Source organism: Macrotis lagotis, chromosome 1, assembly GCF_037893015.1.
Source record: "Macrotis lagotis isolate mMagLag1 chromosome 1, bilby.v1.9.chrom.fasta, whole genome shotgun sequence".
In the NCBI taxonomy this organism is placed as follows: domain Eukaryota; kingdom Metazoa; phylum Chordata; class Mammalia; order Peramelemorphia; family Peramelidae; genus Macrotis; species Macrotis lagotis.
This window is the reverse complement of record NC_133658.1, coordinates 438592216-438606363: the sequence shown is the minus strand read 5'-3', so window position 1 is coordinate 438606363 and position 14148 is coordinate 438592216. Positions and strand designations below refer to the sequence as shown.

Below are 14148 nucleotides of genomic sequence, written 5' to 3'. Positions count from 1 at the left end.
GAAACTGAGATTATATAAACCAATAGCCAAAAGGCAGAAAAAATAGAATAAAATGTAAACTACATTTTAGGCAAAACAAATGACCTAGGAAATAGATGCAGGAGAGATAATTAATGAATTATTGGTCTACCAAAATCTCGAACAAAAAAAGAGACTAGAAAATATCTCTCAGGAAATTTTCTAAGAAAACTGTCCAATATACTAGAATAAGAAGATAAAATTGTCCTTGAAAAAAAAATCCATCAATCATCCCCAGAAAGAGACCCTAGAATAAAAACTCCAAGAATAATTTCCAAATTCTAAAATTCTCCATCAAAGGAGAAAATTTTGCAGGTAGCCAAAAAGAAAGGATCAGAGGGCCTAGAATATGATATTCTGGAGGATAAAGGACATTGGTTACAATCAAGAATTTACTACTCTGAAATATTCAGCATATTCTTTCAGGGAAAAAATGATTTTTAATGATATCAAGAACTTTCATAATTTTCTGATAAAAAAGCATAACTGAAAAGAACATTCAAAGCAAATACAAAACAGGAGATGTGTAAAAAAGAAAGTGGTAAAAGATGCTAGTCAAGAGTATTAAACTGTATACATCCCTGAAAGGTAAGATACTTGTAACTCTTGAAAATTGCCTTTTTCTTAGGATAGTTAAGAGAAACATACAAAGAAAGAGGGTATTGGTATAATATAACCTTGAAAGTATTGAGCCATTAACCAACACTTTAGCTAATAAGGGTTAAATATAGTTCAAAGGATTGCATTTAGAGGGTATGGATATAAATGCATCATGAAGTGATGTTGCTTAAGAGGGTTGGATTTCTAATGGGTCAGAGGAGTGCTTTAGTTAATGAAGGCTATATTACTACAGGGAACAGAGGGAAGGTATATGTACATGATACTTTATATTACAGAGAATGTACTCAGAAGAGTTAGACATAACTAGATCATGAAGTGATTTTGTTATCTGTACTTTAGCTAACAAAGATTGTAGTTCTATAGTTGTAGTACAATAGTAGTACAATAGTAACAAAATAGTAACAGTAGTAGTACAATAGTAACAAAACAGTAGTAGTACAATAGTAACAAAATTCATCTGGAAGCAAAAAAAAGATCAGGAATATTGAGGGAATTGAGGAAAAATGCAAAGGAAGATGACCTAGTTGTAGCAGATTTAAAAAGCATATAATAATAAGGCAGTCATCAAAACTTCCTGATAATGATTAAGAAATAGAGTAATCTATCAGTGGATTAGAGTAGGTACAAAAGAAATAATAGTAAATGATTATAGTAATTTGTTTGACAAACCCAAATGATATAAGATAACAACACACTCTGACAAAAACTTCTGGGGAAAACTGGAAAATAATATGGAAAAACCAGGCATAGACCCACATCTCACACTCTATGCTAAAACAAGGTTAAAATGAGAACAGGATTTAGACATAAAGGGCAACACCATAGACCAATTAAAAGAGCAAGAAATACTCTATCAGATCTATGGAGAAGGAAGGAATTTATGAACAAATAAGAAATAGAGAACATTGCAATTTGCAGAATGGATGATTTTTACTATATTAAATTAAAATTTTTTGCACTGATAAAACCAATGCAGTCAAGATTAGAAGGTGGGCAGAAATCTAGGGAACAATTTTCATAGTTAGTGTTTCTGCAGAACTCAATTCTAAAGTAGAGAAATGAGTCAGATTTATAAGAATACAAATTATTACCCAATTGGAAGATGGTCAAAAGTTATCAACAGGCAGTTTTCAAAAGAAGAAATTAAAATCATATTTATAGTCATATGAAAAAATATTCCAAGTCATCAATTAGAGAACTGCAAATTAAAACAACTCTGAGATACCATCTCATGCCGATCATATTGACTAAGATGACAAAAAAGGAAAATGAATGTTGGAGAGGATGTGGGAAAAATGGGACATTAATTCACTGTTTTTAGAGTTATGAACTGATTCAGTCATTTTGGGAAGCAACCAGAAACTATGCCCAGAAAGCAATGAAAATGACCAGCAATATCAATACTAGTCTATATCCTAAAGAAATCATAAAAACCAAGAAAAATGCTCAAAAATATTTATAGCAGTTCTTTTTGTACTGGAATTTGTACTTTCAAATTAAGAGCATGTCCATCAATTAGAGAATAGCTGAACAAGTTACGATTTATGAATGTGCCATTGTTCTATAAGAAATCTTGAGCAATCAGATTTAGGGAAGCATGGACCGAGATGCATAAACTGATACTGAGTGAAGTGAACAGAAGCAAGAGAACATTATGTACATCAGCAACATTTTAAGGTTATCAACTATGATGGATACACCTCCTCTCAGTAGCTCAGAAATCAAGCACAACCCTGAAAGAAATGTTTTGGACAACACCATCTACACCCAGAGAAAATAACTATGAGTCTGAAGGCAGAACAAAGCATATTATGTTTACTTTTTAAAAATTTCTTTTATGTTTTCCCTTTTTTCTCTCATGGTTTTTCCTTTCCCCTTAGTTCTAATTGCTCTTTCTCAACATGACTTATGTGATAATACATTAAATACAAATGTGCATATACAACTTTTACAAGACTGTTAACTACCATGGAGAGGAGGGATGAAAGGGAGGATAATGGAAAGTGTAGAACTCATAAATCTGCATATAGATGAATGTTGAAAAACTTTGAATGTTGTAATTGGAAAAATAAAATGATTTCAATTTTTTTCATGAGGTTTATAAACATTTGATAGTGAAGAACTCAGAGATCAAACAGCGCATCACAAGCAGGGAGAAAAGCATGAAAAGTCTTATATGATAACACAAATGAGATGTTAAAAGAACCACCGACAAGTATTAACATAGGAGAGAAGTGAATGATATCATAAATATGAGGTTAATAATGTCATGGCATGGAATAAGTCAATTGAAGAGGAAGCAGACTGGAGGTTTCATTCAAAGAGCAGGGTTAAGTCTGAATAAATAAAAATCTGACTAATATCATTATCTCTCATAGTGACAACAGAGAGGAGAGAGTTAGAACTTTTGGATGCACTACCTTGGGGTAATAGAGAGTTGAGAAAATAAGTAATTGTAAAGTTGATTTAGGGACAGTTAAAACTCTAGGGAACATTTTAAAAGATTAAAGTTATATAAAATTGAATAAAAGCAGAATTTCCCTAGGGAAAGAAAATTTTTCATTGTCCTGATAAAAATCTCAAGCCTATCTTTACCCTATTCCAGTAACAGTAAAATTATAAAGAAATTACCATAAGAAAATAATCTTAATTACACATCATTAAGACAAGTTAGTTGTGCATATAATACAATGGTCAACAATCAGTAGTTTAGTTTAACAGAAAAGCTGCTTGTTCTCTCTTAGATGATCCCTACCACATAATTTTGTCCAATTCCTGCATTAAGTCATCTCAAAGGGTGTTTCTTTCAATAATTTTTCTCTGACCTGAATGGGATGCTGATATATATATACATTAGAAAATGGAATAAAAGGAAGAATATTAGCCATTAAGGAAAGATAGGCTAGTTCCCACTCCAAACACCATAATTAATTCTTTTTTAGCTGTAGTTTATTTTTTTCTGATTTGAAAGAGTTATATTTTCACCAGTTTATGGTGCTTGATTTCAAGCCACCCTTTTTATTCTCTTTGTGAAATAGACTTAACAGTGGTACTGTTGCATCAAACAACTTACGTAAACTTGTGCAAAATGAAGTGAATAGAACCAGGAAAACATTGCGTTCAGTAAAAGCAATATTGGACTATGAAGAACAGTGCATGACTTAGCTATTCTCAGCAATATAATGTTCTAAAACAATTCCCAAGGACTCATGTCGAAATATGCTATCCTCCTCCAGAAAAAAATCTAATACTAACTGAATACCAACTAAAGCATACTATTTTTTTTACTTTCTTTAGTTTTTTTCAAATTCAATTCCTCTTATATGAAATGACTTATGTGGAAATGTTTTATATGAGAGAAAGGGAGGTTAGGAGGAAGGAAGGAACAAAATTGGGAGCTCAATTTTTTTATTATTTGTTTTGCTTTTTAAACATTCATTCATATGCTTATGTATATTTTAAGTTCCAAAAGTTCCTTCCATCCTCCCTTCCTACCCTCTACCCCTCAACAGTAAATACGTTAATATTGTACATACACACTTGTGTTAAGTATGTTTACAGATTAGTCATTTTCAGTATGAGGAATTAGGATTAAGGGAAAGAAATATATGAGATAGTTTTTTTTTTTTAAGTGACTGTAGTGTTCATCAGATTCTGAAGGATTTTGTTTTGTTTTTCTTCCTCTAGATGGGGATAATAATGTCCATAACCCATATAATAGTGTTATCCTAGCTCTGGACTGCTGAGAGAGGTTGCTTCCATCAGGGTTGATCATCTCACAGTGTTGTTATTAATGTTCTTTTAGCTGGAGAGCACATCTTTTTAAAAGTTTAAAAATTGGGGTGGCTAGGTGGCGCAGTGGATAGAGCACTGGCCCTGAGTTCAAATTTGACCTCAGAAACTTAATAATTACCTATTTGAGTGGCCTTGGGCAAGCCACTTAACCCCATTTGCCTTATAAAAACCTAAAAAAACTTTTAAAAATTGCCTTACATATTATTGGGAGAAAAAATTAATAAGAATAATAGTTATATGGTCATAAAGATGGAAACTGTTCAGTTCTCTTCAGATATTATGATTTCAAGTCTATAGGACCTCCCTCTCACTAAAACATGCTTCTCAGTTTCCTTATTTAGAATCCCTTAAATAAAAGAGTAAAGAAATCTATGTCAATAATTGATCAGAGCTATTATGAATATGAATCTGTTTGTCTTCTAAGTCTTCATGATTATCTAGATTGCACTTTTCATTGCTACCTCAGTAAACCTAATACTTGCATAATTCTCTTCAGTAAAGTTGCCACACTTAGCAGTACTCAGGAAAATTAAAATATAAAAATATCATCATCCATCATCCATTTATATTGAATAATAATTACCAATTATATTGAATTTCAGGTTTGTAAAGATCTTTACAAATATTATCACATTTTATTCTCACAACCCCGGGAGATAAATGTTATTATCATTGTCCTCTAACTCAGTGTAAGAAATCTCTATAAGTATTATCCAAGGCAAGATATTAAAAATATACAATGAATAAAAATTAACTTTTAAAAAAAGTTTTGATTTATTTAGGATAATGAGGTTACGTGATTTTCCCAAGGTCACACAGGTAGAAAATTATTAAGTGTCTGGAGTTAGATTTGAAGAAAGGTACTCCTGACTCCATAGGTGGTGCTCTATCCACTGTGGTAACTTAACTGCCCCCTGGACATTCATTTTTGGATCCATCTTTCTTCTTTTTCTGCATCTCAAAAATCTCTTGACATTATTCTTCATCCATTCTAAATTTACTGTGATTTCCAAAAAAAATGTTAAACAAGGCTAAATCCTATAAATGTGTATTTGATTCAATAGGTCCTCCATTTCCTAAATAGAGCATCTTTATAATCCCACTTTCTGATCCCCCCACAAAAACCTTATAAATATATATATATATATATATATATATATATATATATACATACATATTATATATCTTATATATATAAAACAGTATTTAATTTTTAAATTTTTTATTGATTTTATACTTGAATACAAAAAAGTTAAAAACACAACACACAGCATAAACAGGATTCAATATAAAATCATGAATTTTCATTTCTCAGTTTACTTTTTTCTGAAAATCTATACAACAAATACTACACATTTTCAAAACTACCCTGCTTTTCTGTACTTTCTTCTAAATTTTCTTTTATACTCTTCTATGAACTTTTTTGTTTCTGCCTCCCCACTTCACCATATCATTAGACAAAAATGTGTATAAATATGTATGTATGAATGCATCTGTGTATATGTAAATATGTGTGTGTGTTGTGTGTGTGTGTGTGTGTGTATGTGTGTATAAAACCAGACAACATGGAGTTCTATTTATCATCTCTTCCTTTGGATGTGCATAGCATCTTTCTTCATAAGTCTTTTGCATTTGATTTCCACATTTATAATGTTCTTAAAAAATGTAACTTTTACTTTGTACAATGTTCTTTTGGGTCTGCTCATTTCACTCTTCATTATCTCCATCTTTCCATATTTGTTTTCTAAAATTCCCTATATAATTAGTTCTTTAAGCACAATAGTATTTTATTACAATTCTATATCACAATCGGTTTATCTATTCTCCAACTCATTGTCAACTCCTCAATTTAAAATTCTTTACTACCATAAAAAGAACTGATATAATTCTTTTAGAACATAGGTTCTTTTACTTTTAGTTCAATCAGCTTGAAAAAAACCCTAATGATGGCATTACTGGGTCAAAAGGTATAAACAATTTTATAACACTTTGGAGTTATTTGATTGTTCTGCAAAATGGTTAAATCAGTTGACAGTTCCACCAACACTGAATAATGTCCCAATTTTCCTTCATAATGTATTGCTTTTCCATTCTAACATTTTGCTCAAACTGATAGATTTAAAACAGTATCTTAAATTTGTTTTAATGTAACTCTCATGAATAGTAATTTAGAACATTTTCCCATAAGACTTTGAAATCTTCACAGAAAAAAATTTCCTGTTCACTTCCTTTGGTTATTTATCAATTGGGAAATGACTCATACTAATAAAAAAAATTAGTTACATTTTAGATATAGAATATTTATCTCAGGAATGGCTTATAAAAATTTTCTCCCAATTTTTATTTTCCTTCTGATATTAGCCACATTTTATTTGCACAAAAATATTTTTTAAATTTGATGTAATTGATTTTATCTACTATACACCTCAAAATATTCTGTTTCTTATATCTTCATAAGTTGCTCCCCTTTCCACAAGTCTGTTAGAGAATGTGTTCCATCTTCTCATTTTGCTATAATATACAATATACAATATAATATACAATACCTAGGTCAGGTATAAACAGTTTTATAACACTTTGGCTTTAATTCAAGATTGTTCTGCAAAATGGTTAAATCAGTTCACAGTTCCATCAACACTGAATAATGTTCCAATTTTTCCACATACCCTTCAAAATGTATTACTTTCCCATTCTAATATTTTACTCAGACTGATAGATTTAAAATTGGTATTGCTAAGTCAAAGAGTATTGAGAATTTAATAGTGTTTGGGGCACAATTCCATATTGCTCTCCCAAATGTTTAGATCATTTCACAACCTCACCAACAATGAATTAGTGTCCTAAGAATTTTAAGAACACATACTCTTTCTAAATTTTCATTTTCACTACTAAATCTTTATTTTTGCACAGAATGCCAAGGCATATAAGCATTCAGAAAATTCACTCTCATCTCCAAATGTATAGAATTCTTTTGCATCATGCTACATTACTACACACAGAAAACTGACTGTTTTAACAGAGATAAAAAGGATACTAATATTTGTGATAGCAGTTATTCAAATTGTGGCTCAATTTGACAGCATTACAATACTTTTTTTAGGGCAGGCTCTGAACAATCTGAAGATAACTACTTACTACAAGAAATATTCAATGCAAATATTATTGTCTTTCCCATTTATCTTTAGAAAGAGAAAAGAGAACTATTTGTAGTCTAGAATCTCAAGTTTCATAGTTTAGTGGCTTTATCCCCTCTCATATATTTATTTGTAATTCCCATTAAGTAGAAGTCATGAGCTTTTTATTTCTTGATTTTTGTATCCTTTTCAACTTTAGTACTATAAATCTATAAATGAGGAGTTTTAACCAAAGCTACTAGCAACTATAAGGAACTGTACTCAATACTCAACTAAATGTTAAATTATCTTCAACCAGTGCTGTGGTGGCCAATGCTTGCACAGGAAAAATTGTAGGGCTTCTATTGGAGGTGTAAAGGAATTTGCTATGATGTAGTCAACCTACCCCTCCTCCACCACTCCTTGTGTTCATCAGATAGAAATGTTTGGGATCAAGGGCTGAAGTCCCCAGTGAATCTATGTAAGATGGAGAAAGACAAGATGTTGCTGGTGAAGAAGTCCCAAACCATGACTAAGAGTTATGGTTCCTGGTGGGTCATGAATGTCTTTTTTGAAACTTTTCATTTTCATTCTTAAGTATAATTGGATCCATTTCATGAAATACATTGACTTTTGCCTTTATGGCCAAGTGCCATAAGTGTTAGATGGTTGAAATACAGAGAAATATTTCTTATTTATAAATAAATGCCAGGTGTTTTCTGATATCCACTGATGGCCAACTGCTAGCAAATGTGTTAATTAACCCTGGTCTCCACTGTCAATGCTGTCTTGTTCAGATGCTGGATGCCACAGCTTTTTATTTGTTTCAGTGGAAGTTCAATAGATTCCAAAACTGAAAGAGTCAAACTATCCTGAGTCTGAAGCTGCTTATAGCTGCTCTCTCTCAGAAATCTCATTGACATTTTTCCATACCAGAATATTTGCATACATAAACACCCATATTGAATACCTAGTTTGTGACCAGAAGAGGATTTGGTTAACAAGACACCCAGCACAGGTCTCTTCATTAAGGTCTGATGAGCTGGACTCTCATTCTCTACAATGTCAACCATGATGATTATATTTAAAAATCTCTAAATTTTCTCTTTTTCTGTTAGGTGCTGGTGGAGTCAACATTGCTGGGAAGGAAGGGACTGGTCACTGCCCAGTAGCCCATAGTCCAGGGTTGTCTCAGGGTTGTGGGCTCCTGAATAGACTAACTGGAACTTCCTTTTAGAAAGGAATTTAAATCCTTTTTAATAAGTCATTCTGGTGATATTCTTCCATTTGCTTTAATAATTTTAAGGTTGTCTGGTCATCCAGTCACTAGAAGTTTTTCACGTAGTATCAGTATTCTTCATGTTTCAAGGCCCTAAAATTTCCCAAGCTGATTAATAAATCAACTTAATTCAACTAAAGCTATAAACATTTCTTTATATTTCCTTTCTAACAGTTTTTGAATATGATTAGCCTCTATGTAATGGAATGTGTAATCTATGCATAAAGCATAGTGATAGTGCTGTATGAACACAATACTGAAAAATAAAAAGGGATCCTACATCATTTTCTTATTGGTCCTATCTACAACTAAGTTACTTTGTCATGTAACTGACTACTTAGTCATGGTTTTCTACCTCTGAACTTAGTTCAGAATTCAGTTGACATATAATGGGTTAGTTTTAGAAATCCACATCTTTTACTAATCACTGTGCTATTCTTGCCATAACAGATTCTCTTAATCTTGTTGATATTGCCTGTCATAAAGGAATTGGGACTGATATTTTTATTTTATTTTATTTTTTATTTTTTTAGATTTTTCAAGGTAATTGGGGTTAAGTGGCTTGCCCAAGGCCATACAGCTAGGTAATTATTAAGTGTCTGAGGTCGGATTTGAACACAGGTACTCTTGATTCTAAGGCTGGTGGTCTATCCACTGTGCCACCTAGCCACCCCAGACTGATGTTTTTATACCACTTTGGTATTCTTTGTAGCTGTCTGGTTTGCTGTCCAAAGAATCTGGGCTTGGAGGTTGCTAGTGGACTCAGCTGATAACAATTTCTTAGTCATAGGAGGCAGAGGAGAGGGTGGTTGTCAGCCCCCATTCCTAACTTCTGATCTATCATGTTGTTCCACATGCTTCAGTTATGTAACCAATCATGTTGACCCCAAGTCCATGATGTCACCTACCCTATTCTATTCTTTATTTTGTACTCGTCAAAACTTCTAAAAGGGAATCTATCTTTTGCTTGAATATTTGTCTAGGTTTTGTGGTGATCATTGATCCATCTTTTTCTCAGGTTACCAGCCTCAATAATAGGACTCACACAAATGTACCTTTGTTAACTTTTTGTTGAATTTAATTCACCACAAAGCTCAATAATTTGTAATAGTTTATTTGGTTAATTTTGTGTTTAATATGTTAAAATAATAGAGAAATTACTCTGTGTGTGTGTGTGTATGTGTGTGTGTGTGTGTGTGTGTGTGTGTGTAACATGGAAATCATGAGTAGAACACATCTCCCCAATATTGGATTCTCATTCAGGAAGGACAGGAGGTCGAATTATCAACAATGATTTATTAATGAAGCACTTACTTTATGCCAGGCATGGTGCTAAGTACTAGAAAACTGAAGAAAGTGTATAAAAGAGTCCTACTTTTTAAGAATGTCAGCCTCATTCAGAGAGAATATGAAAATAATTATGTTAAAAAATATGTGCAGGACATATCCATCCCAAAAGCACTAGATTTAGAGATTATGGAGAAAGTAGAGATGAAGGTGAAATTTGAAAAAGTCAAAAGAGCTGGGAAGCAGGGATGAGAAGGAGAAGAATTCCAGCCAGTGACAAAACACCTTGGAGGAGGGAGATGGAATCTCTTATGAAAGGAACAGCAAGGAGGTCAGGGTCAGTGAATTGCTGAGTATGAGAAGGAACTAAGGCAGAATAAGAGGCAAGATAGGAAGGGCCCATACTATGAAAAGATATAAAGTCCACCTAGGATTTTATATTTATCTCAGAGGTAATACAGAGTCTCTGGAATTTGGAGGAAATAGGCCCATGCTTCAGGAAGATCTCTTTGATAGCTGAATCTAGAAAGGAACAAAGTGAAGGGCATACTGAGGATGGGAGGACCACCAGCAGACCAGCAAAATTGTCCAGCAGTGAGGTGATCCGGCGGACCTCAAGGTGGTTTCAGTATCTGAAGAGAGAGGAGAGAGTATCCAAGATGAAAGTAGAATTGACAGGACAAAACTACTGATCAAATATGGGGTGGGAGTTGGAGTGAGACATGGTCTTCCACTTGCATGTCACTGGGATTGAGAAGGACAATGATGAGGCAATGACCAAGAACCTTCAAGTCCATACCTGGAGAAGCTCAGTGTGTGACTAGCCCTGATGAACCTGGAGAACATGGCTCAAAGGATCCTCTGACCAAGGCCTTTGAGCCAGCTGTGCAGTACTAGGAGCCCTTGGGGGTCTTCCTTTAGCCAGCTGACACCTACAACAACTCAGAGAATCTCTAGACCCCTGGAGAGCTCTTCAATTGGATCCTGAAAGTCTTCTTAAGAGAGAAGACTGTGAATCAAATATGGTGCCTTCGTCTTTCAGAGGAGGCTGCAGATGCCAGGCACAGCCTACTTCAGAGGCCTTCAATTGTCTGCCACAGAAGAACATGCAGATGTCTTCTCCAAATTTGCCAGCAAGGTTCCCCTCTATGTGGAGTGAGCCAGGTCCATATTTGAGAGCTCCCTTAGCAGCTAGCACAAGTGCACATAGTTATCAAGTATGGCAAGAGTGGCGTCATAGGGAAGTCCAGAAATCTATGAGAGAGTGGTGCACCTGAGTCTGACCCCAAGTGGATGAAATTCTTCTTCAGTCACTACCTGAACTATGGGAAACAGCACGGCAAAGGTACAGGAGTCAAGAAGACAGCCTTGAACACAGTGGAGGCCAAGAGCACCCTTGCTGATCCCTAGTGACTGATCCCAGGGCCAGCCAGAGCACAAATATGTGGGAGAGTGGGGATTTGTGGGGCTTTATTTGTTTGTGGTGACATGGGTAGCCCTGTAAAAACCAGAAGTGACCTGCCCTTATCAGAACTTGTGTATGTGTGTTTGTTGAGGGGTGTTGAGGATATGAATGTTAAAAAGGCAAGTAAGTCATGGTCAATGTGTCATAAAATCTCTCTGAATATTTTTTCTTTTTTCTTATAAGGCATGACTGGGTAGGAAAGGGGAGGGGATACATAATGAAATTAAAATGATATAAAAGCAAAAAAAATTAAGGTAATTCTTTGATAAAAAGAGGGAGAATCAACTCTGCTGTCACAAGTGGAAATGAGAAAAGCAGGTCCCAGGAAATACAAATGTATAATCTGCCCAGTGAAGATACTGTTTCCAAAAGGAGCAATATTTTGATGATTATAAATACAAAAATTAATTACAAAAGATATATGAAAGAAGACACTAACTGCATACTTCTATTTATTTCTATATATTTACACATTTGTTTCTAATGATAACTATTTCTCTGATGAGGGAGAGCAAAGGAAAAAATAGACATTTACATGATAATTTTATCTGGTGTTGTTGAACTCATTACCATTCAAGAATGACATTATAAATTATACACCAGAAAAAGCAATTTCCTTAGAATTCCTTCAACAAGAACATAAAGAAATTTGTATTAAAATCTAATTAGACATTCATAGTTATGTGAGCAACAAGATAGAGAGACCTGTGACAGTAGCAGTTCTCCGCACTCCAAATCATTTTTGTCTGCAGCAACAAGGAAAATGAGGTGGGGGGGGGCGGATCTCCTTCAGTAATTAGTTCTATGTGGAGACTTCCCTTTTGCTCTTCGACCTAGTCCCTTTCATTTTTGGTACCAGATATCTCTAAGCTGGTACTGCTACTGAGTTCCAAACAACTTTTCCCTAGACTCGTTTGGTTTTGACTTTTGACGAGTGTGTGTGTGTGTGTGTGTGTGTGTGTGTGTGTGTGTGTGCGCGCGTGCGCGCCCGGACTTGACAAAGGAAGCTGTGTTGCATTCCTCTCTCCCTCTCCCCTCCTGCAGTCACAGAGCCTGTGGCGAATGGTGGGAATCTCCGGCCTTTTGCAGTATAAGCTTCGAGGTGTGTTTAATGACTACAGTCGGGGCCAGGCTGCTGCTGCTGCTGCTGCCTCCAAAGCCACTTCTGCTCCTGTACTCCTGCCAGAAGATCGTAGTGAGAAGTATTCCAAAAGACCAGACTCACCTGTAGGTTGAGGATGAAATCCTGACTGAGGCCTCCAACACGCCACCTCCTCCAATGACCCAAGGAGCGCCAAGAAGCAGTTCATTCATGCCCACAATGTTAACTAATGGCACAAGCCATTCACCCACAGCTTTGAATGGAGTGCCATCTTCATCCACTGGCTTTAGCAATGAGCCTTCCTCTTCTTCCTCTCTGGGTAATCAGCAATTATCACCAGCCTGTGGAGCAAGGCAATTCAGCTGAAGAGATTTCTTACCACCTTGCAGCAGTTCCACAATGGCATTTTACCAGAAATAGGGGAAAGAGTAGGCACTCTTGTACTAGGACTGGTGAAATCTACTTTCACAATTGAAGAATTTAATTCCAAACTGCAAGAAGCTACTAACTTCCCACTGAGACCTTTTATTATCCCAGTTTTGAAGGCCAACCTCCCCCTCCTACAACAGATGCTCCTGCATTTGTGCAAGACTAGCCAAACAGAATCCTGCCCAGTACCTGGATCAACATGAATAGCTGCTCCTGGATGCCAACACCACCTCACCTGCTGATTCCTCAGAACTGCTTCTTGATGTGAAAGAAAACTGGAAGAGACAAACTCCAGACAGAACCAAAGAAAATGGCTTTGACAGAGACCCTTTGCACTCTGAGCATCCAAGCAAGCAGCCATGCACTGTGAGCCTAGGCCAGCGGTACAGTCCAAATAATGGCTAAACTTACCAGCCCAACAGTCTGCCTCACTCTGCCCCACCGCCACCTCAGCATTATCATTTGGATGATATGGACATTGCCCACCACTACAGGGACTCCTACCCACACCCCAAATACAAGTACCTCAGGGACAGGAACAGACCTATGGGTTTGCACGGCCTATGCCAAGAAGAAATGATTGATCACAGGCTAACAGACAGAGAATGGGCAGAAGAATGGAAATACCTTGACCATCTCTTAAACTGTATCATGGACATGGTAGAAAAAACAAGGTGATCCCTCACTGTGCTACAGTGATGTCAGGAAGCAGGGAGGGGTGGAGCTCAATTGCTGGATCTGTTGATACAGTGATGCAGAAGAACTAAAGAAAGGTGGTGGCAGCAGCAGCAGAGTCCTCAATCCAGATCCAGTACCACTAGAATCACATCGGGAATTCCTTCACAGGCCTGCTTCTAGATATATGCCAGAGGAGATCTGGAAGAAAACTGAGGAAGCAGTCAATGAGGTGAAATGTCAAGCTATGACTGAGCTGGAATGTACCCATGTTGATGAGGACCTATCAGGACTCAGAGGGAAAGAGCAGAGATCTTCTGTATAATCTTCTATGTAATGAGGATTCAGGGCCTCTCACTAAGGG

At 35.6% G+C, this 14148-nt stretch overlaps 3 pseudogenes; 1 reads left to right on the top strand and 2 right to left on the bottom strand.

Annotated features, from left to right (window-relative positions):
• LOC141506816 (small ribosomal subunit protein eS24 pseudogene) overlaps positions 1–8508 on the bottom strand; it is a 29895-nt pseudogene extending 21387 nt beyond the window's left edge.
• The window catches only part of LOC141504421 (glycogenin-1-like), a 62075-nt pseudogene extending 53455 nt beyond the window's left edge, over positions 1–8620 (bottom strand).
• Positions 8621–12640: 4020 nt separating this feature from the next.
• Positions 12641–14109, top strand: LOC141504413 (protein CBFA2T1 pseudogene; annotated as a pseudogene).
• The last annotated feature ends 39 nt before the right edge of the window (positions 14110–14148 follow it).